At 37.2% G+C, this 22940-nt stretch overlaps 1 long non-coding RNA gene across 2 annotated transcripts; it reads right to left on the bottom strand.

Moving 5' to 3' along the window:
- Positions 1 to 12145: 12145 nt before the first annotated feature.
- LOC130469413 (uncharacterized) lies at positions 12146 to 15587 on the bottom strand. 2 transcript variants are annotated; one of them, XR_008929942.1, is made up of 5 exons: positions 15318 to 15587; positions 14752 to 14907; positions 13592 to 13678; positions 12282 to 12606; positions 12146 to 12173 (listed from the first exon to the last, which is right to left on the bottom strand). It is a non-coding gene; the product is annotated as an uncharacterized lncRNA (long non-coding RNA). The 2 variants fall into 2 exon arrangements; XR_008929941.1 differs by lacking the exons at positions 12146 to 12173; positions 12282 to 12606 and adding an exon at positions 12769 to 12864.
- Between the last annotated feature and the right edge of the window lie 7353 nt (positions 15588 to 22940).

Below are 22940 nucleotides of genomic sequence, written 5' to 3'. Positions count from 1 at the left end.
TCTCAGCTCCCACTGAAACCAAGATCCGTCGATTCCGAATATCCATAGATAGAGTATTTAATGCCATTAAATACTTGATCCATTTACGTACTATTTGTGTGACCCTACGGGTTCAGTCAAGAGTAAGCTGTGGATTAATATCATTAATTCCACTTGAACTGAAGCGGCCTCTAGCTAGGCATTCAGCTCACTTGATCTCACTGATTTATTAACTTGTTAATTAATACTGAACCGCATTTATTAGACATAACATTGAATGCATACTTGGACCAAGGGCATTATTTCCTTCAATATTCCCATTACGTCGGTGCCAGGCCTGGCCGGGCCGGGTCAAACTTAGGGCCATTTTTCTGTGCCCAAAAACCGCTACTTCGGGCCATTTTCGGGCTGGGCCAAATTTGTAACTAAAATCGTTGTTTTACGTTTCCCAAAGCCCGCATTTTTTTTAAAAAAAGTTCGGACTGGGCCAGAAAATCGGGTCGAAGCCCATAACCCGGTATTTTTCGGGCCCGGCCAGCGGGCCGTGCCCATGTTGATCAGCTCTAGGAATTGTTGTGCAGTTCCTGCTCTAGAAGTTTATGTGTTATTTAGATGGAACACTACAAGAGGGGTGGTGAATTGTAATATGGAGCTTGCTAGACAATTTTGCGGAATTATAACGGAACTTAAAGCAATTAGAGAACCAATGCAAGAGAGATTTTACGAGGAAAATTTCTAGGCCCAACTAGCTAGAAAGAAAACTTCGACCTACTAGGGATTTCAACTCAAACTCTATTCACTATAGGGCAACAACTCAGTTACAAACATGTAAGGAACTTGGGCATTACTTGAGTTCCTCTACGAACTCAAGTTCCGAATAGTTGTTCCCTCAAACAACTACGCTCTCTCTGACTTCCCTAGAAGTCTATCTTGACTCTTTGGCTTCACTCAAAGCCTCTCTGTTTCTCTCTTATAAACTTCACTCAAATCCTACCCAAATACTCTTAAAATAAACACTTAAAGATTGGTATCCCTCTAATATGTAGAACATGAAAGAACAATGAGGAACAGGGAACTTTAAGGAACTTGGATCTAATAAACTAACTCAAGAACATGGAAACCAAAACATATTGCTTTTTAAACATTTTTCCTTTTAAAACAGACTTACTGGAATGACTGCAAGAGTTAGACAATTTGGAATGAATAAGGAAAAAACCTTTTATATTGTTTTAAAACCTAAACCAATTCTTCCACATTTTCATCAACTAGCTGTTAGTGTTCCTAAAACTTAGGAACCCACTAAGACTAAGTTGACAGAGAAACGTGGGGAAGAAGGGAACATGTTTACTGGGCAAGTAACGTGAAGTAGTTGCCTAGAAAAAGTGTGAGTATTTTTAGGAGGTGGTTAAATCAAATATTTGGAGAAAGAAAGATTTTATAAAATAAGAAACCAAGGTTTTATTTTCCAAAACTTCTTTTTAATTTAATTTAACACTTTAATTAAGAAATCATTCTTTTCAAGTAAAACAATTTTCTAGTTTTAGCGTAATAAAAGTCTTGTTCCAATTAATCCATTATTATGTTCCTTTGTGTTCCTTTTAATACCTTGTTCCCAATTATTTCAAATTACTACATACTTACATGAATCCTAGAAAACAAACTCTTATTTTATGTCTTCATGTTCTATGCTGCTCCGCATATTGGTTGTTCTTCAGGAACTCGGATGTTTGTTGTTCCTCAGGAACTCTACATGTTGGTTGTTCCTCATGAACTAGACCTGTTGGTTGTTTCTCGAGAACTCAACATGTTGATTGTTCCTCTGGAACTCGGCATGTTGGTTGTTCCTCAAGAACTCGAAATGATGGTTGCTCCTCAGGAACTCGGCATATTGGTTTCTCCTCAGGCACTAGACATGTTAATTGTTCCTCAGGAACTCGACATATTGGTTGTTCTTCAGGAACTCCCAATATTGGATATTCTTTAGGAACTCCCAATATTGGTTGTTCCTCAAGATCTCGGCAGTGTTCCCTTCAGGAACTTTCCTATCTTTGTTCCTCAGGAACACGGTAGTGTTCCCTTCAGGAACTTTCATGTCTTTGTTCCTCAAGAACTCGACAGTTTTCCCTTTAGGAACTTTCTTGTGCTCCAGCTTGTATGGAGTTCCGCCTCAGGAACTGTTAGACCTGATCAAAAGGCGGGCCAGGCAGGGTTCGGGTCGGGCCGATGGCATACAAATTTTCCCATTATGTTGGTGTCGGGTCGGGCCGAGCCAAACTTTGTTCCTTTTTTTTGTATCCAAAAACCGCTATTTCGGGCAATTTTCGTGCCCGGCCAAATTTATAACTAAAATCATTGTTTTACGTTGCCCAAAGCCCGCATTGTTTTTAAAAAAGTTCGGACTCGGCCCAAAAATCGGGCTGAAGCCCAAAACCCGGTATTTTTCGGGTCGGGCTAGCGCCGTGCCCATGTTGATCAACTCTAGGAATTGTTGTGCAGTTCCTGCTGTAGACACCTAATTTGTGTCTCCCCTTTGGGATGATGACGATACCATTATTCTTGTTAGGCGATTGGAGTAACTCCAGGCGGAAATCCCAATTGCTAAAAACACCTCCAAAATCCAAGGTCCAAAATCAAATCCCCGAGACCGTTCCCCTCCCGGAACTCGGTACAAAATACAACTTTCAAAATCCAATTTCAAAATCCAAGTTCAATCTCAATTAGTGGACCTTTCCATTGGTCTTACTAGGCCTTTTCCACTCAAAATCATATAAGGCAAGTCAAATTCGGGCGCCAACCCACAAAACCGAGCATGCTGGGCCCCGCCCCGTAAAACCGGAATTCAAAAACCCGAGAAAGGTTTCTTTTTAGACGCAAATTCAAGCCTTAACCTCCAAGCAAACACTACATGCCAAACATCGTACTATTCGTACGAAGGTACACCCATACAAGACAAATCAAGGACGACATCTTTCCGTCCTTTTTGGCGGCATTCAGCCCACGTCAGCAGCGCCCAGCGCTGGCCTGGCGCCAGGCACTGGCGTGTGCTGGCGTTTTGCACCATTTCCCTCCTATAAATACCCCTCATTTCCATCGAAAAAGGGGAGAGCACAACACATACAACGTCGTAATTTCGACATTACTCCTCGCAATACAAACCTCAAAACTCTTCAAATACACATACAAAAATTCCAAAATTCAAGAGCAATTGGGAGCTCGTGCCTAAGCCTAACGAGGTAAATCCGAATCCCATTTCAATCAATCATGCTATTTTGATTTCAAATTATTAGCAAGTTGGTGTTTTTTGCCATAAAAAACACCACTTGCAACAATCATACATGCTTTTTCAAAAATACAAACTTTTTCAAAACAAAATACAAACTTTCAAAATTCAAGGATGTTCAAAATTGTTTACATTCATCTCTTTGGACTAGAATCATCTTCAAGTGTGGAGTAATCAAAGATGACACCTTTTCGCATTTAAAGGTTTAGTCTTTTGAGGTTCAAGACTCCATTTTTCAATATACAAGTTCAAGTTTTCAAATTTCAAAGATCCCACCATGTTTAGGGTTGTTCATAACTACCTCTCTAAACTAGGATCATTTCAAGTTCAAATTTCAATCATTTCAAGTTCAAGATTCAATCTTTTCAAGTTCAAACCTTTCAATATTCAAGCTTTCAATTTCAAGTTCAATATGCAAAATCTAGGACATTTGGGTTGAGCAACCTCTCCCATGTTGAGATTTTTGGCTTTAAATTCGTGTCGGGCGCACTTATTTTTAAGGAGCCGCTTGGCGTTCGAATCTCATGTGCCCAAGTACAAATTTCAATTATGCACCTTTCAATATCGCAATTTCAATATCGCACCTTTCAATATCGCACATTCAATATCGCATTTTCAATACCGCAATTTCAATACCGCAATTTCAATACCGCAATTTCAATTTCGCACTTTCAATTCCGCACCTTTACTTGCCTAGTCCATTTCTATGCAATGTGGACCTACTCCCTAGTCCTTTTCTAGGGGATCTTGTATTTACTAATTCCGCACTTTATTTAGTATTGTGATGTTGCTTTATGTGCTTTATTGCTTTCATCACCAACATGCTAAATACAACAAAATACAAAGGTTACATCACGCTTAACGAAGATATTTTTGGACAAACCGGCCTTAGGTTCCTTAAATCAATATTTAAAGCAAAGTGACCACCGTACAATTAGAAATTCTATTTTGTTCTAAATTTCAAACCCACATAGTCTAATCTTAGGGTTTATTTTCGAAACAATGTTGTGCCGACGTACTTGAATATTTCTAAAGCTCGCCGAATAAGCATTTTCGTTCCTGGCTCGGATCTCACCCATCCGTTTCAAGGATTCAAGGCCTTATCCAAAAATAGAGTCACTGTGCCGTCTTCCCGAACGAGACCTAAAATAAATTTTGGTGGCGACTCCTTCGAGGTGCAAAAACAATTCAACGGTTCTCTAAACGAACCGCCGCGTGCCAACCCCCCATTGTAGGAAACGGGGAAGATAAAAAAAAAAACCCCTACACCTGCTCTGGAAGTTTATGTGTTACTTAGATGGAACACTACAGGAGGGGTGGTGAATTGTAATATGGAGCTTGCTAGACAATTTTGCGGAATTGTAAAGGAACTTAAAGCAATTAGAGAACCAATGCAAGAGAGATTTACGAGGAAAATTTCTTGGCCCAACTAGCTATAAAAGAAAACTTCGACCCACTGGGGATTTCAACTCAAACTCTTTTCACTATAGGGCAACAACTCAGTTACAAACATGTAAGGAACTCGGGCATTACTTGAGTTCCTCTATGAACTCAAGTTCCTAATAGTTGTTTCCTCAAACAACTACGCTCTCACTGACTTCCCTAGAAGTCTATCTTGACTCTTTGACTTCACTCAAAGCCTCCCTTTTAAAACAGACTTACTGGAATGACTGCAAGAATCAGACAATTTGGAATGAATAAGGAAACAACCTTTTATATTGTTTTAAAACCTAAACCAATTCTTTCACATTTTCATCAACTAGCTGTTAGTGTTCCTAAAACTTAGGAACCCACTAAGACCAAGTTGACAAAGAAACGTGGGGAAGAAGGGAACATGTTTACTGGGCAAGTAACGTGAAGTAGTTGCCTAGAAAACGTGTGAGTATTTTTAGGAGGTGGTTAAATCAAATATTTGGAGAAAGAAAGATTTTATAAACTAAGAATCCAAGGTTTTATTTTCCAAAACTTTTTTTTAATTTAATTTAACACTTATAATTAAGACATCATTCTTTTCAAGTAAAACAATTTTCTAGTTTTAGCGTAATAAAAGTCTTGTTCCAATTAATCCATTATTATGTTTCTTTGTGTTCCTTTCAATACCTTGTTCCCAATTATTTCAAATTACTACATACTTATATGAATCCTAGAAAACAAACTCTTATTTTATGTCTTCATGTTCTATGCTGCTCCGCATATTGGTTGTTCTTCAGGAACTCGGATGTTTGTTGTTCCTCAGGAACTCTACATGTTGGTTGTTCCTCAAGTACTAGACTTGTTGGTTGTTCCTCGAGAACTCAACATGTTGGTTGTTCCTCTAGAACTCGGCATGTTGGTTGTTCCTCAAGAACTCGGCATGATGGTTGTTCCTCAGGAACTCGGCATATTGGTTGCTCCTCAGGCACTAGACATGTTAATTGTTCCTCAGGAACTCGACATATTGGTTGTTCTTCAGGAACTTCCAATATTGGTTGTTCTTCAGGAACTCCCAATATTGGTTGTTCTTCAGGAACTCCCAATATTGGTTGTTCCTCAAGATCTCGGCAATGTTCCCTTCAGGAAACTTTCCTGTCTTTGTTCCTCAGGAACACGGTAGTGTTCCCTTCAAGAACTTTCATGTCTTTGTTCCTCAAGAACTCGACAGTGTTCCCTTCTGGAACTTTCTTGTGCTCCAGCTTGTATAGAGTTCTGCCTTAGGAACTGTTAGACCTGATGAAAAGGCGGGCCAGGCCGGGTTCGGGTCGGGCCGAGGGCATACAAATTTTCCCATTATGTTGGTGTCGGGTCGGGCCGAGCCAAACTTTGGTCCATTTTTTTGTACCCAAAAACTGCTATTTCGGCAATTTTCGTGCCCGGCCAAATTTATAACTAAAATCGTTGTTTACGTTGCCCAAAGCCCGCATTGTTTTTAATAAAGTTCGGACTCGGCCCAAAAATCGGGTTGAAGCCCAAACCCCGGTATTTTTCGGGCCGGGCCAGCGCCGTGCCCATGTTGATCAACTCTAGGAATTGGTGTGCAGTTCCTGCTCTGGAAGTTTATGTGTTACTTAGATGAAACACTACAGGAGGGGTGGTGAATTGTAATATGGATCTTGCTAGACAATTTTGCGGAATTATAAAGGAACTTAAAGCAATTAGAGAACTAATGCAAGAGAGATTGTACGAGGAAAATTTCTTGGCCCAACTAGCTAGAAAGAAAACTTCGACCCACTGGGGATTTCAACTCAAACTCTTTTCACTATAGGGAAACAACTCAGTTACAAACATGTAAGGAACTCGGGCATTACTTGAGTTCCTCTATGAACTCAAGTTCCTAATAGTTGTTTCCTCAAACAACTACGCTCTCACTGACTTCCCTAGAAGTCTATCTTGACTCTTTGGCTTCACTCAAAGCCTCCCTATTTCTCTCTTATAAACTTCACTCAAATCCTACCCAAATACTCTTAAAATAAACACTTAAAGATTGGTATCCCGCTAATATGTAGAACATGAAAGAACCATGAGGGACAGGGAAATTTAAGGAACTTGGAACTAATAAACTAACTCAAGAACATGGAAACCAAAACATATTGCTTTTAAAACATTTTTCCTTTTAAAACAGACTTACTGGAATGACTGCAAGAGTCAGACAATTTGGAATGAATAAGGAAAAAACCTTTTATATTGTTTTAAAATCTAAACCAATTCTTCCACATTTTCATCAACTAGCTGTTAGTGTTCCTAAAACTTAGGAACCCACTAAGACCAAGTTGACATAGAAACGTGGGGAAGAAGGGAACATGTTTACTGGGCAAGTAACGTGAAGTAGTTGCCTAGAAAAAGTGTGAGTATTTTTAGGAGGTGGTTAAATCAAATATTTGGAGAAAGAAAGATTTTGTAAACTAAGAATCCAAGGTTTTATTTTCCAAAACTTATTTTAAATTTAATTTAACACTTATAATTAAGACTTCATTCTTTTCAAGTAAAACAATTTTCTAGTTTTAGCGTAATAAAAGTCTTGTTCCAATTAATCCATTATTATGTTCCTTTGTGTTCCTTTCAATACATTGTTCCCAATTATTTCAAATTACTACATACTTACATGAATCCTAGAAAACAAACTATTATATTATGTCTTCATGTTCTATGCTGCTCCGCATATTGGTTGTTCTTCAGGAACTCGGATGTTTGTTGTTCATCAGGAACTCTACATGTTGGTTGTTCCTCAAGAACTAGACCTGTTGGTTGTTCCTCGAGAACTCAACATGTTGGTTGTTCCTCTGGAACTCGACATGTTGGTTGTTCCTCAATAACTCGACATGATGGTTGTTCCTCAGGAACTCGGCATATTGGTTGCTTCTCAGGCACTCCTTCCCTCAAATCAGTCCACATTCATTTGCTTGAGCCCCAAGGCCTTCCCCCTTCTAGAATCCTACCTAAATTACAAATTCCATTCAATTTCAGATGAAATTCAATACCAAAATCAAATTACAAAACTGAAAATAAACTCCCCTTGTTCTTCCTTAATTCGAACCAACGACCACCATCTTCCACCACCATAAACCATACTGTCGACCACCACCAACCGCCCAGCATCACCTGACTGCCACTTTCCACCACCTCACACCCACCGTATCCCTTCCCTGCTCCCTTTTCTCTTCGAACTCCCCTGCTTCTCCCTCTCTTTGCCCCGCTGCACACCAACTCCACACACACCACCACCACCGTCCACCCTCACCAGCTTATTCACCGACCTCCGCCGACCACTTTCCCCGTCGAGCCACGTTGACTCCGCCCAGAACACACCGAAAAACACCCCTCAAACTTCCCCTGCCCCTCGTCTTTTTCCTCTGCCGCACCACCGTACCGCAGCCACCACCACTTCCAGCCACCTCACCACCTCCCAAATAAAATTCCGCCTCCACCCTCACCGTCGGACAATCGCCGCACCTCCCTCAGCCACCCCACTCACACATCCCCTTCTTCTCCTTTTAGTGCACACAACCCCTCCCCTCTCGCTGCTGCACTGCCCAGAAACAACCACCACCGAATTTCTCGGCGCGGTTTCACATCTTTGTGCCGCCCAATCCCAGACCCCGGCCACCTCCGTCCCCTCTCCCCTCTCCTTCCTCTTCGCTGCTTCCCCTGTTCCTTCGAGCCTCCCCTGCTTCGTGCCTCAGTTTCGAAAGAACCAGGTTCCAGTATTGGAACTTTGTTTCTTTTATTCCTCAAATTAAACCGAACCCATTTGTTCTGGCCCAATATCCCAAAGTAAGCTCTTTTTATTTATTTATTTATTTATTTATTTAAACACTCATATTAATCAATTGTTATCATATAAATTCAATGATAATTTCAGATTTATATTTTGACTGAAAATTGGATTTAAATAATATTTTCGTTAATTGATGAAATTAAATAATGTTTCATGTAAATCGATTTATGAAATTTTGATTGAAATTTCATTTAATAATGTTTTCAATAATTTATAAAATTATACTTTTATTAAATTCATTATTTCAAAATTCACTATCTATAAATTTATTATTTATAAAATATTGGTTTTTAAGTATTTATCAATTTAATACTAATTCAATAATTTAATATTTTAAAAGAAATTGGACTCGGGGCTCAGGAAGGACGATCCATCAGACAGGGAGTATAAAAACTACGGTTGAGGTAACGGTTATTGCTAGTACCCGCAATCCCTTCGAAATGTATTTATGAATGATGTTATAAACGATTGATGTTTTATAATGATGTTTTATGATCTGCGGGATTACAAGTATGATTTGATTGAATTGTTTTACGATATTGCAGCTTTATGCAAAGTATTGATATCATGAATTATTATTCCTGAAAGAAATGATTTTATGAAATAACGAGATTTTATGGTTTTATTGAACTATCCTGAATGAATGAGATTTTCCCGATTAATGTTCAACTAAAAGAAATGTAAACATGATAAAGGAAAGTGTAAGAACTGGTCAAGTTCCCCTGATATGGAGCCCAGGCTCCCCCTGATAAGAAGCACTAGCTTCCCCTGAGATGGAACCAAGGTTCCCCCTGATAAGAAGCACTGGCTTCCCCTGTTATGGAGCACTGACTCCCCCTGTTATGAAGCACTGGCTTCCCCTGTTCATAGGAGACGTCCTACCATGTTTTCCTGTAAAGTCCTGACGACCAGAATAATACTATTAAAAGGAAAAAGATTAATGAAATGATATTCCTGAAATGATATTCCTGAAATAATGTTCCTGAAATGATTTCCTGAAATGATGTTTCTAAAATGACGTTTCTAAAATTATGTTTTTGAAATGATGATGCTTCTGAAATGATGATTTATTAAATGTTTTACTATATTCTATTCTCCCTGTTTATTAAATGAAATGAATTGAAATGATGTTACGATTCTAGGGTAACTCATTACTGAGTCTTCAGCTCACCGTTTTGTTTTCCGTTTTAGGTACTGCTGGGGACCACGGAAACGAGTAGTGGCGAGGATTTCACTATTACAATGTTCACTTAAGTTAATGTTAAGTTGTAACAAGTTTAAGTAAAGATTCTTGATTAAGTTACGTACTTTTATTAAGGAATTAAAAACGATTATTATGTTAATTTTGGAGTTTAATGGCTTATGATTGATGGTTGCCTTGTAATTCCCAAGAGGGAGTTACGGCAGGTAATGTCCCGACCGAATTAAGATGTTTCCGCTGCTAAGTATGTTTTAATACTTGAATTAGAGGTCGGGGCGTTACAGTTTGGTATCAGAGCAAAGGTTATGGACCATAAGTGCTAAACCTTACGGGTTTCGCACGAAATAGAATTCATTAGGCTTTAAGAAAAGAGTTTTAAGGAATTAGTTAAAAAGAATATGTTAAAATCAAGTCAAGTTAAAATGAAATGAGTGAGAGCGTAGGAGCGCACGGGATAAAAGGGATTTAATTCTTCTGTTATTTATGTTTTCTTGATTGAATATGTTATGAGAAATACCGACTATCGAGGTTACTAACGATGCCACGAACGAAGCTCACAAGCACAACATTCACGATGGCGCCAACGCTAATATTATTTTAATTTTTCTCTTTCGCTTTGGATCCGAACTCCCCTTGTTATCATGTTATCATGTCATGTTATGAGTTTCCTACCCTAGACAGACTAGGAAAAGTTTAAGCATTACTGTTTTCTTTGAAGAAGTTAAGTTAAGCACAGTTTAAACTCAAAGATTTTGTGGATATGAATTGTTTTGAGGAATTTTTATGGTTATGAAATCTTTAAGGATGGTATAAATGTTAGAGTATCAAACGAGCATAAGGTTGTATTTCATGAGTGGTTGATCACTAATTAAGTTGAGGTTATTCTAGGTTTAAAATGTTCAAATTATGAATGAAATTGATTCTAGGGTTACCTTTCCGTGTTATCCATGATGAATATTTTGGTGTTTATAAGTCCAAAAGTCTAGTACCTAAAAGATGATTAATATGCCTCTATTAAGGAAGCTAAGAAGTTATACATAAATGTTATGAACCACATGAGTTATGATAAAAGACCCATTTGAGTTGACACACGAATAATATCTTGGGAATTTTACCCAAAATAAGTTATCAAGAATTAGTCTGTAGATAAGGTTGAATGATAGAGTACCGAAAGAGCATGAGTTTGTATTTTAAGTGGTGAATCACCGAGTAAATCAAGGTTAATCAAGGCTTAAAGAGTGTGAGTATTATTGATGTTTGGGTTACTATTCCGCACCCTTTATAATGATTGTTTTGTAAGTACCCGAGTGTATTTTCAAATATGTTAAGGAAGCTAAGCTAAATTTTTAAAAGTTATGCAAGAATATGATTTATGGTGAAAATATGGGATTGAGTTTGCATATAAAGCTTTGAGGAACTTACCAAAATAAGTTATCGAGAATTAGTCTGTCTATGAGGTTGATGATATCAATTAATGTTATGAAGTTCGAAAAGAATTATGAATGATTGAGGAATGCAATCACTACTAGAAAAAGGGTTTATAACGACAAACTTTTTCGTCGTTATAAGTCTCAAAAGTCGTCGTTAAAACCTTTAACGAGGAACAAAGTTCGTCGTGAGTTTTGTCGTAATAGCTTCCGACGTTATTAGTAGTAACGTCAACGTTCGTCGTGAATTTTACACGACGAATTTATTGTTCGTCGTTATTTATTAACGACAAAAAGGTTGTTCGTCGTTATTATGTGTTCAATGACGTCGAACAAACAGCAAAATCGCGACCAACAAACTTGACGTAAAAAGAGAATCAAATGGACACAATAATTTTAATTATCGTCCAACGACAAAATATTTCAACGTTAATGTGACTATAAAATAAATATAGTTTGTCGTAAATATGAAAAATATATATAACCTACAATTCATTCAAAACCATAAAAAGTATATAGAATAATACACTAAATTTATATTAATTAAACGTAATCAATCACAAAAAATTTATAATAAACAAATTCAATGTGAGTCAAAACAACCAAACTAATAAGTCACTCATCTACAAGCTGTAATCTCTAAAATTGCTAGTGTTGAAGAAAAAAAAGAACAATATCCCAAACTAACATTCTCCAGCACGCTTGCATCTATGTTTGATGCATCAATAAATTGTTGCTCGAGGGAGCATGCCAAATTAATTGCATTCAACGCAACCTCAGACGTAACAACAGTCACTCTACGAATTCCTTTGGCAATCCCCTGCTAAGATAAAAGAGCAAATGCCTTGGCTTCTCTTAAATTAGATATATGGGTTCCTACATGATCCACAAAGCACGTTTTAGAACAAAGTTAATCAGAAATTCGAAAATGAACAGTTAGAATATCAAGGAGAAATGATACCTCCACAAAGTTCAGCAGAGTATTCTGTCCATTCTTATCTTGATGAGCCAGGACATCTTCCACCTTTTTTCCAACTGATTATATACAGTATAAAAATTAGTAAATTAACAACTCACACAATTAGCAACTTTGATTCTCAGTAAGTGCTAAAGAAAACTTCATATAATGTAAAATTTACTGACCTCTATAGCTCGCTTCCCTCTCCTTCGAGCCTGGACACTAGTAAGCTCAAGAAGCACACTCTTGTATTATACAATGGCACAAGAAGAATGCAGAAGAGACCTCTGGAAAATCTTGGCTACCACACAGCTAAATCATTCATAAGAGAATTAATGATACGACTTTAAAGATTCAAAGATAAGAAAAACCACAAGGTAATCAGTGATCTGCAGATGAAGGAGAAAACAAGGCACAGAGAAAACTGCCTTTCTCAAGCAAATCCTTGCATGTATTTATTTCAAAAGTATTCCTTAGGATATGCTCGGTAACCTTGCCAATGCCTCCAATCTGTTCATAAATCATAAAGAAATTAATTGATGAACACAAGTTAGCATACACCAGACTATTTAATTGGTTTTACATTTCTCAATTACTACCAAACTTGAGGAACCCCTTCTTAGCCTTCTATACAAAAGCAAAGAACAAAGACAAGACTCATAACAGAGGTACCTTTCTTACCGGGAGGGAGGATATGAATGTCATCACAGCCAATCGATCATTTGGCAAAATAAATTGTCCATTTGGCTTGTTTATATCTGACCAAACCTAATTCATACAATCAATATAATACCAAGAATTTAAAGTTTGTAAGTGTGTTATCTACTAGAATCAGGTTATTTCCTGATGGGCAATAAATTCCTGTATCTTTAAACACATCAATGGCTATCAAATAAGGATGGAAGGAGTATCATGGATAAGAATGTCAAGAGGAAAAATAAGCATTGTTCACACAATGACAAATTTGATTTCTCTCATAGACCTATGCCCCACTAGAGCATTGCATTAGTTGCATTTTTATCAGACAAGAGATTTATCCTAGTCCCAAACAAGGATTTATCCTACTGCAAACCCTACCCATACAAGTTTTATTGTCTGTCCACGATTTGATAAAGTTGTTTTCTATTTCAAAGCCCTTCTCTGCTTCTAATCTTCTGAAAAATCTATTACACTATCAATTGCCTAATACTATGGCCTTGAAGAAATGCTTATCACGCCAAAGTTGAATTAATTTCATATGTATGCCAAGAGTTATCATCGATGAGATTTTATCAGTTATTCAGTCTCACTCTCATGGGAATATGGGATAATCTTGCAGCTAAGACACCATCAATGGATAGCCAGGTCAAATGATGGGAAAAAAACATAAAGATGTCGTCAGATTCTTGAAATTATGACGTATATTATAGAAAAGATATTACACATATATCCTAACATGGACCTTATATTCACCAGATTTAAATGCAATACGAAGTAAATGAAAATATATAAGCACCTTAGCCAGTAATCGATTAGGAGCCACACCAGCACTACATGTCAAACCAGTTTCTTCAAAAACACCTCTTCTGATCTCACCAACAACCTTTTGTGAAAAAGTATACGAAAAAGGGAAACAAAAGCATTCAATCATACAGAAACTTGAGTTATGCAAACAGATAAATCAAAGCAGAAGAATAATAGGACAGGAAAGGCAGGAAACATTTGCCAAGAGAAAGAGAAAGATAAAGATAAATTTTGGGAAGCTTTGGGAAGCTTGAATAATACAAGAGAAAGATAAATTTCAGAAGCAGGAAGAAATCGCCAAAATCAGCCAATTCTAAGGGTTTCGATTGCAATTATTCCAACTTCATTAAAAACCGATCAAGGAAAACCCTGTTGATGTAGAACTAAATTAAAGAAAACCAAAATCGCTTTTCGTAATTAATTAAAATTATCAATTAGAACCCTAGAAATTGCAAATCTCTCCCTAATTTTTTTTTTTTTAAAAAAAAATAGAGAAAAAAATTACCTTATTCAGATTATTTTTTTCACCTTGTGATGTTTGTATTTCTTTTGTAAACCTTCATCCAAACTCAAATTCGAGAGGTTAAAGACACCAACGGAAGAGGTTCAATCCGCCTTATAAATATATAATACAGGAGTATAGGGTTAAATTTATAAAATCGTTTTCTTCATTTGAGCATTAACGACGAGCATGATATGGGAATAGCCGCTCTACTTTTGTCTTTAAAATTAATTAGAAAGACGCGCGGCGATTTGGGTTTCATTTTCCAATTTAACGACAATTACTTGCGCTTCGTCGTTATACTATGGTCGTTAAAAGGCCCATTTTTAGTAGTAGAACAACACTCCGGCCAGTGCAACAGAACAGAACAACATCTGAACAACAGAACATCATCAGAACAGAACTGTCTGTTGCTACTAGCAGAGAAAAGAAAATCAGCAAAAAATGTATTGACAACACTAAAAAATGTATTGTATTCCTAGGCTTAGTTTATCATTAATTGTTGATTTTACTAGTTGATACAATCAGTAGTTTGTATAGGAAAAACTTAGTCAAAGTCAGCTGATATCTAGTAAATTTTAGAAACCTTAATACCTTATTGAACAAATGACATAAGATATTGAGATTATTGCCAAATAGGAATACAATACATTTTTGCATCAGAAAGTCCACAGGTGAGAAGGATATCCAAGCAGGCATTAAATCTCTCATAAACTTGCCTAGCTGCATCTTCATGATTGAATGTCACATTATAAGGAACCAACACAACAAGATATCCTTCCTTTGCCAATAGCTCAATTAGATAGCTGAAACAAAAACAAAAAACCACAAAGAACAGCAACACTCAGTATTCATGTTTTCTATCTAAGAAAAAAATATGTGGACTCAAAGTTACTGCCTGTTTATGCTCCGAAACCCACAAATCAAATACACAAACCAAACTTTCAGAACTTATAATAACAAAACCCATACTTAATTCTGCCGCAAGAAACCCAAATTTCTCCCGCAAACAAGATTATGAGAACAAAATAAATTAATTAAAATTAAATAATCCAAACAAAACCATAAACTATACCCAATATCTGATTATTTTGGTATTAATAAACACAAAATTATACAAAAATCAATCAACATAGGAACATACGAATTCGGAGCATACCAGTTCGAAACATCAACAAGCCATAAAAAACGCCCAAAACTAATGTAAAAAACATACCAGTTCGGATGATTAAACCTTCAATGTCGTAGATTTCGTAGCAAACTCCAACAATAGAAGCTTCAATCCTCTGATTTCGTTCCTCTTCTGTCTCGCCTTTTGTTCTTGTGTGAATCGTGAGATTTGTGATCGATTAGAGTTTAGGAAGGAGATGGAATATTAAAGAAATTGAGGAAGAATATCTAGGGTTTAAGCGGATGAATCACGATATTGGTTCTGAGAAAGTTGTGAAAACTTAATTTGTCCGGGCTTTACAAAAATAATCCCGCTGTTGCGCTGTGACTAAATGCAATTAACGACGACTTTGTTTTTTTTTCCTTATTAATTATTTACTTGTTCACAGTAACGACGGTTTTACTAGATCAAGTATCCTTAGTTTTAATCAATTACTACCAACAATTGGGCTTGTCGTAATAATGTAGTGAAAATAGACTATTAACGACAAAATTTTCATTTCGTCGTTAATAGTTTGTCGTTAAAACTGCAAATTCTAGTAGTGAATGGAGTAAAGAAAAGAAATCGACGAAATGACATGTCTGTAAAAACCAGGTAGTCTGAACTAAGTTTCTGGAACCTAGATTGTTTCTGATAAGGGCACGTGTGATGGCTTGGAATTATCCGCAAAATCCGAGGTCTGTCAACTTAAAATACTAAGGATAAGTAACAAAGTCGCATGTTTAACGATGTATTTCCTGTCACATGAATGCACTCGAACCCCTGCAACGAACTTAGTCAACGAAGTTGTTTGACGTAGAAGAAAAGGTCGAAGACCGAAATCAAAACGAATCGAATAACGAAAGTCAACGACAAGATTCCTGCAACAAAGAGGCCAATAGCAAATGAAAGTGAAATGTCTCTAATTATTCGCCCACGAACGATATGATGTATGAATTACTATGTTTTCTATGAATGATTATGTTATGGTCAACCATGCTCGTGTGTTAGATCAAATGATTATGATTGTTATGCTTATGTTGAATATGGAATTTTCAATTTATGAATTATGTCTATATGATATGGATTATGTTTATGCTGACATGAGTATACTGGTAATCTAATTGTTATACATGGAAGCCGTCTCTGATGGAAGTTCTCCTGAGCTCAGAGTACGAGATTGTGTTAATAAATAACTTTTACAAAATATTTGAGTATTGCAACTGATAGTTAAATATTTATTTTAATTATGTATACATATATTTTTCGAATTATAATTTTCCATTAAATGTTACTATTTTTGGTAGAAAATATTTTCAAACAAGATATCACAAAGTAAAATGGGAGCCTAGTCTATGCTAACAAGTTTGCCCCTTTTATGTTCTTTGCTCCTCGATCCTATTATATGAATTCAAGTGGAGATACGAAAGACGATGGCGAAATATAATTGACCTTAAGGACGATTAAGAATCAATATATAATTTTGCCCCTTTTGTATTCTTTACTCTTCGATTCTAGGTCTCGAGTTGAAGCGGAGTCCTAAAAGATGATGGCGGAATGAAGGCTAGACATTGTCGGGACTTAAATAAAATTGTTAGATCTTGGTTTTAAAATAAAACATCATACTTTTATTCGAGCGTTTTCAATTTTCAACAAAAATTTTATAAATCTAATTTTCAAGTTTCGAGGACGAAACTTTTTCTAAGGGGGTAAGAATGTAATACCCCGAATTTTAAAAACTCGATTAATTATGCTTAATTATTTTTACTTAGCTTAAAATTGTTTTAAATCCTAATATTGAACTTTATTTTAATTAACGAAGTTTACTTCACTTGAATTTTTAATATTATTACACGATTTATTATTTTTCAGATTCCATGATTTAATTTCAAATTTACGAGCTTAAGATATTTATGTTAGTTATTTCGTTAATTATTTCGGATTTTTAATAATTTCGAAACGTTCTTATTTATTTTTCGTTAACGATATTTTTATAAAAGATTATTCTGAAACTTAGTTTTAATTAAACATTTCTATTCTAATTAATTTCCTAAAATTAGAAACCAATTTTCAGAATTTTGGCCTAATCTTGTGAAATTACTAAAATGCCCCTAAGGAGCCAAAATTCCAATTGTCTTCTTCCCTTTGCTCTCCGCGTAGAAAAGAATGGAGGACTTCCATCCTTCCTCTCCTTCCCTCAAATCAGTCCACATTCATTTGCTTGAGCCCCAAGGCCTTCCCCCTTCTAGAATCCTACCTAAATTACAAATTCCATTCAATTTCAGATGAAATTCAATACCAAAATCAAATTACAAAACTGAAAATAAACTCCCCTTGTTCTTCCTTAATTCGAACCAACGACCACCATCTTCCACCACCATAAACCATACTGTCGACCACCACCAACCGCCCAGCATCACCTGACTGCCACTTTCCACCACCTCACACCCACCGTATCCCTTCCCTGCTCCCTTTTCTCTTCGAACTCCCCTGCTTCTCCCTCTCTTTGCCCCGCTGCACACCAACTCCACACACACCACCACCACCGTCCACCCTCACCAGCTTATTCATCGACCTCCGCCGACCACTTTCCCCGTCGAGCCACGTTGACTCCGCCCAGAACACACCGAAAAACACCCCTCAAACTTCCCCTGCCCCTCGTCTTTTTCCTCTGCCGCACCACCGTACCGCAGCCACCACCACTTCCAGCCACCTCACCACCTCCCAAATAAAATTCCGCCTCCACCCTCACCGTCGGACAATCGCCGCACCTCCCTCAGCCACCCCACTCACACATCCCCTTCTTCTCCTTTTAGTGCACATAACCCCTCCCCTCTCGCTGCTGCACTGCCCAGAAACAACCACCACCGAATTTCTCGGCGCGGTTTCACATCTTTGTGCCGCCCAATCCCAGACCCCGGCCACCTCCGTCCCCTCTCCCCTCTCCTTCCTCTTCGCTGCTTCCCCTTTTCCTTCGAGCCTCCTCTGCTTCGTGCCTCAGTTTCGAAAGAAACAGGTTCCAGTATTGGAACTTTGTTTCTTTTATTCCTCAAATTAAACCGAACCCCTTTGTTCTGGCCCAATATCCCAAAGTAAGCTCTTTTTATTTATTTATTTATTTATTTATTTAAACACTCATATTAATCAATTGTTATCATATAAATTTAATGATAATTTCTGATTTATATTTTGGCTGAAAATTGGATTTAAATAATATTTTCGTTAATTGATGAAATTAAATAATGTTTCATGTAAATCGATTTATGAAATTTTGATTGAAATTTCATTTAATAATGTTTTCAATAATTTATAAAATTATACTTTTATTAAATTCATTATTTCAAAATTCACTATCTATAAATTTATTATTTATAAAATATTGGTTTTTAAGTATTTATCAATTTAATACTAATTCAATAATTTAATATTTTGAAAGAAATTGGACTCGGGGCTTAGGAAGGACGATCCATCAGACAGGGAGTATAAAAACTACGGTTGAGGTAACGGTTATTGCTAGTACCCGCAATCCCTTCGAAATGTATTTATGAATGATGTTATAAACGATTGATGTTTTATAATGATGTTTTATGATCTGCGGGATTACAAGTATGATTTGATTGAATTGTTTTACGATATTGCAGCTTTATGCAAAGTATTGATTTCATGAATTATTATTCCTGAATGAAATGATTTTATGAAATAACGAGATTTTATGGTTTTATTGAACTATCCTGAATGAATGAGATTTTCCTGATTAATGTTCAACTAAAAGAAATGTAAACATGATAAAGGAAAGTGTAAGAACTGGTCAAGTTCCCCTGATATGGAGCCCAGGCTCCCCCTGATAAGAAGCACTGGCTTCCCCTGATATGGAACCAAGGTTCCCCCTGATAAGAAGCACTGGCTTCCCCTGTTATGGAGCACTGACTCCCCCTATTATGAAGCACTGGCTTCCCCTGTTCGTAGGAGACGTCCTACCATGTTTTCCTGTAAAGTCCTGACGACCAGAATAATACTGTTAAAAGGAAAAAGATTAATGAAATGATATTCCTGAAATGATATTCCTGAAATAATGTTCCTGAAATGATGTTTCTAAAATGACGTTTCTAAAATTATGTTTCTGAAATGATTATGCTTCTGAAATGATGATTTATTAAATGTTTTACTATATTCTATTCTCCCTGTTTATTAAATGAAATGAATTGAAAAGATGTTACGATGCTAGGGTAACTCGTTACTGAGTCTTCGGCTCACCGTTTTGTTTTCCGTTTTAGGTACTGCTGGGGACCACGGAAACGAGTAGTGGCGAGGATTTCACTATTACAATGTTCACCTAAGTTAATGTTAAGTTGTAACAAGTTTAAGTAAAGATTCTTGATTAAGTTACGTACTTTTATTAAGGAATTAAAAACGATTATTATGTTAATTTTGAAGTTTAATGGCTTATGATTGATGGTTGCCTTGTAATTCCCAAGAGGGAGTTACGGCAGGTTATGTCCCGACCGAATTAAGATTTTTCCGCTGCTAAGTATGTTTTAATACTTGAATTAGAGGTCGCGGCGTTACATTGTTCCCTCAAACAACTACGCTCTCACCGACTTCCCTAGAAGTCTATCTTGACTATTTGACTTCGCATATTAGTTGTTCTTCAGGAACTGGGATGTTGCTTGTTCCTCAGGAACTCAACATGTTGGTTGTTCCTAAAGAACTAGACATGTTGGTTGTTCCTTTGGAACTCGGCATGTTGGTTGCTCCCCAAGAACTCGGCATATTGGTTGTTCCTCATCAACTCGACATGATGGTTGTTCCTCAGGAACTCAGCATATTGGTTGCTCCTAAGGCACTAGGCATGTTAATTGTTCCTTAGGAACTCGACATATTGGTTGTTCTTCAGAAACTCCCAATATTGGTTGTTCCTCGGGAACTCGGCAGTGTTCCCTTCACGAACTTTCATGTCTTTGTTCCTCAGGAACGCGGTAGTGTTCCCTTCAGGAACTTTCATGTCTTTGTTCCTCAGGAACTCGACAGTGTTCCCTTCAGGAACTTTCTTGTGCTCCAGCTTGTATGGAGTTCCTCCTTAGGAACTGTTAGACCTGATAAAAAGGCAGGCCGGGGCGAGGGCATTCAAATCTACCCATTATGTCGGTGTCGGGCCGGGTCGGGCCGAACTTTGGGCCATTTTTTTGTGCCCAAAAACCAATATTTCGGGCCATTTTCGTGCCCGGTCAAATTTATAACTAAAATCGTTGTTTTATGTTGCCCAAATCCCGCATTTATTTAAAAAAGAGTTCGGACTGGGCCCTAAAATCGGGCCAAAGCCCAAAACCCGGTATTTTTCGGGCCGGGTCAGCGGGTCGTGCCCATGTTGATCAGCTCTAGGAATTGTTGTGCAGTTTCTGCTCTGAAAGTTTATGTGTTATTTAGATGGAACACTACATGAGGGATGGTGAATTGTAATATGGAGCTTGCTAGACAATTTTGCGTAATTATAAAGAAACTCAAAGCAAGTAGAGAACAAATGCAAGAGAGATTTTACGAGGAAAATTTCTAGGCCCAACTAGCTAGAAAGAAAACTTCGACCCAGTAGGGATTTCAACTCAAACTCTTTTCACTATAGGGCAACAACTCAGTTACAAACATGTATGGAACTCGGGCATTACTTGCGTTCCTCTACGAACTCAAGTTCCTAATAGTTGTTCCCTTAAACAACTACGCTCTCACTGCCTTACTTAGAAGTCTATCTTGACTCTTTGGCTTCAATCAAAGCCTCCGTGTTTCTCTCTTATAAACTTCACTCAAATCCTACCCAAATAGAACATGTACTCACTCAAGTTCCTACCCCATAAACATCAGGAACTCACTCAAGTTCCTGCTCAAAACTTGATATAAGAATTCACTCAAACCATTGACCAATTCCCGTTTACAATAGCTCACTAAAACCCTTTACCAACTCTTAAAATAAACACTTAAAGATTGGTATCCCTCTAATATGTATAACATGAAAGAACAATGAGGAAAAAGGAACTTTAATGAACTTGGAACTAATAAACTAACTCAAGAACGTGGAAACCAAAACATATTGCTTTTAAAACATTTTTCCTTTTAAAACAGACTTGCTGGAATGACTGCAAGAGTCAGACAATTTGGAATGAATAAGGAAACAACCCTTTATATTGTTTTAAAACCTAAACCAATTCTACCACATTTTCATCAACTAGCTGTTAGTGCTCCTAAAACATAGGAACCCACCAAGACCAAGTTGACAGGGAAACGTGGGAAAGAAGAGAACATGTTTACTGGGCAAGTAACATGAAGTAGTTGCCTAGAAAAAGTCTGAGTATTTTTAGGAGGTGGTTAAATCAAATATTTGGAGATAGAAAGATTTTATAAACTAAGAATCCAAGGTTTTATTTTCCAAAACTTTTTTTTTAATTTAATTTAACACTTATAATTAAGTCATCATTCTTTTCAAGTAAAACAATTTTCTAGTTTTAGCGTAAAAAAAGTCTTGTTCAAATTAATCCATTATTATGTTCCTTTGTGTTCCTTTCAATACTTTGTTCCCAATTATTTCAAATTACTACATACTTTTATGAATCCTAAAAAACAAACTCTTATTTTATGTCTTCGTTCTATGCTGCTACGCATATTGGTTGTTCTTCAGGAACTCGGATGTTGGTTGTTCCTCAGTAACTAACCATGTTGGTTGTTCCGCAAGAACTAGACATGTTGGTTGTTCCTCGAGAACTCAACATATTGGTTGTTCCTATGGAACTCGGCATGTTGGTTGTTCCTCAAGAACTCAGCATATTTGTTGTTCCTTAGGAACTCGACATATATGATGGTTGTTCCTCAGGAACTCGTCATATTGGTTGTTCCTCAAGCACTAGAAATGTTAATTGTTCCTCAGGAACTCGACATATTGGTTGTTCTTCAGGAACTCCCAATATTGGTTTTTCTTCAGGAACTCGGCAGTGTTCCCTTCAGGAACTTTCCTATCTTTGTTCCTCAGGAACGCGGTAGTGTTCCCTTCAGGAACTTTCATGTCTTTGTTCCTCAGGAACTCGACAGTGTTCCCTTCAGGAACTTTCTTGTGCTCCAGCTTGTATGGAGTTCCTCCTTAGGAACTGTTAGACCTGATAAAAAGGCGGGACGGGGCGAGGGCATTCAAATCTTCGCATTATGTCGGTGTCGGGCCGGGCCGGGCCGGGCCAAACTTTGGGCCATTGTTTTGTGCCCATAAACCGATATTTCGGGCCATTTTCTGAAGGAAATAATGCCCTTAGTCCAAGTATGCATTCAATGTTAAGTCTAATAAATGCGGTTCAGTATTAATTAAACAAGTTAATAATTCAGTGAGATCAAGTGAGCTGAATGCCTAGCTAGAGGCCGCTTCAGTTCAAGTGGAATTAATGATATTAATCCATAGTTTACTCTTGACTGAACCCGTAGGGTCACACAAATAGTACGTAAACGGATCAAGTATTTAATGGCATTAAATACTCTATCTATGGATATTCGGAATCGACGGATCTTGGTTTCAGTGGGAGCTGAGATCGTCACAAGCAAGTGAATACTCCGGAAATGATGATATTGCCGGAAACGGAAATATGGATCGTATCGGAAATATAAATATTATCCAAGTCATAGATGTTGCCGGAAACGGAAACATGGTACGTATCTGAAAAT

Source organism: Spinacia oleracea, chromosome 3, assembly GCF_020520425.1.
Source record: "Spinacia oleracea cultivar Varoflay chromosome 3, BTI_SOV_V1, whole genome shotgun sequence".
Lineage (NCBI taxonomy): Eukaryota > Viridiplantae > Streptophyta > Magnoliopsida > Caryophyllales > Amaranthaceae > Spinacia > Spinacia oleracea.
The sequence above is the reverse complement of the archived record's forward strand: the minus strand, read 5'-3'. Positions and strand labels throughout refer to the sequence as shown.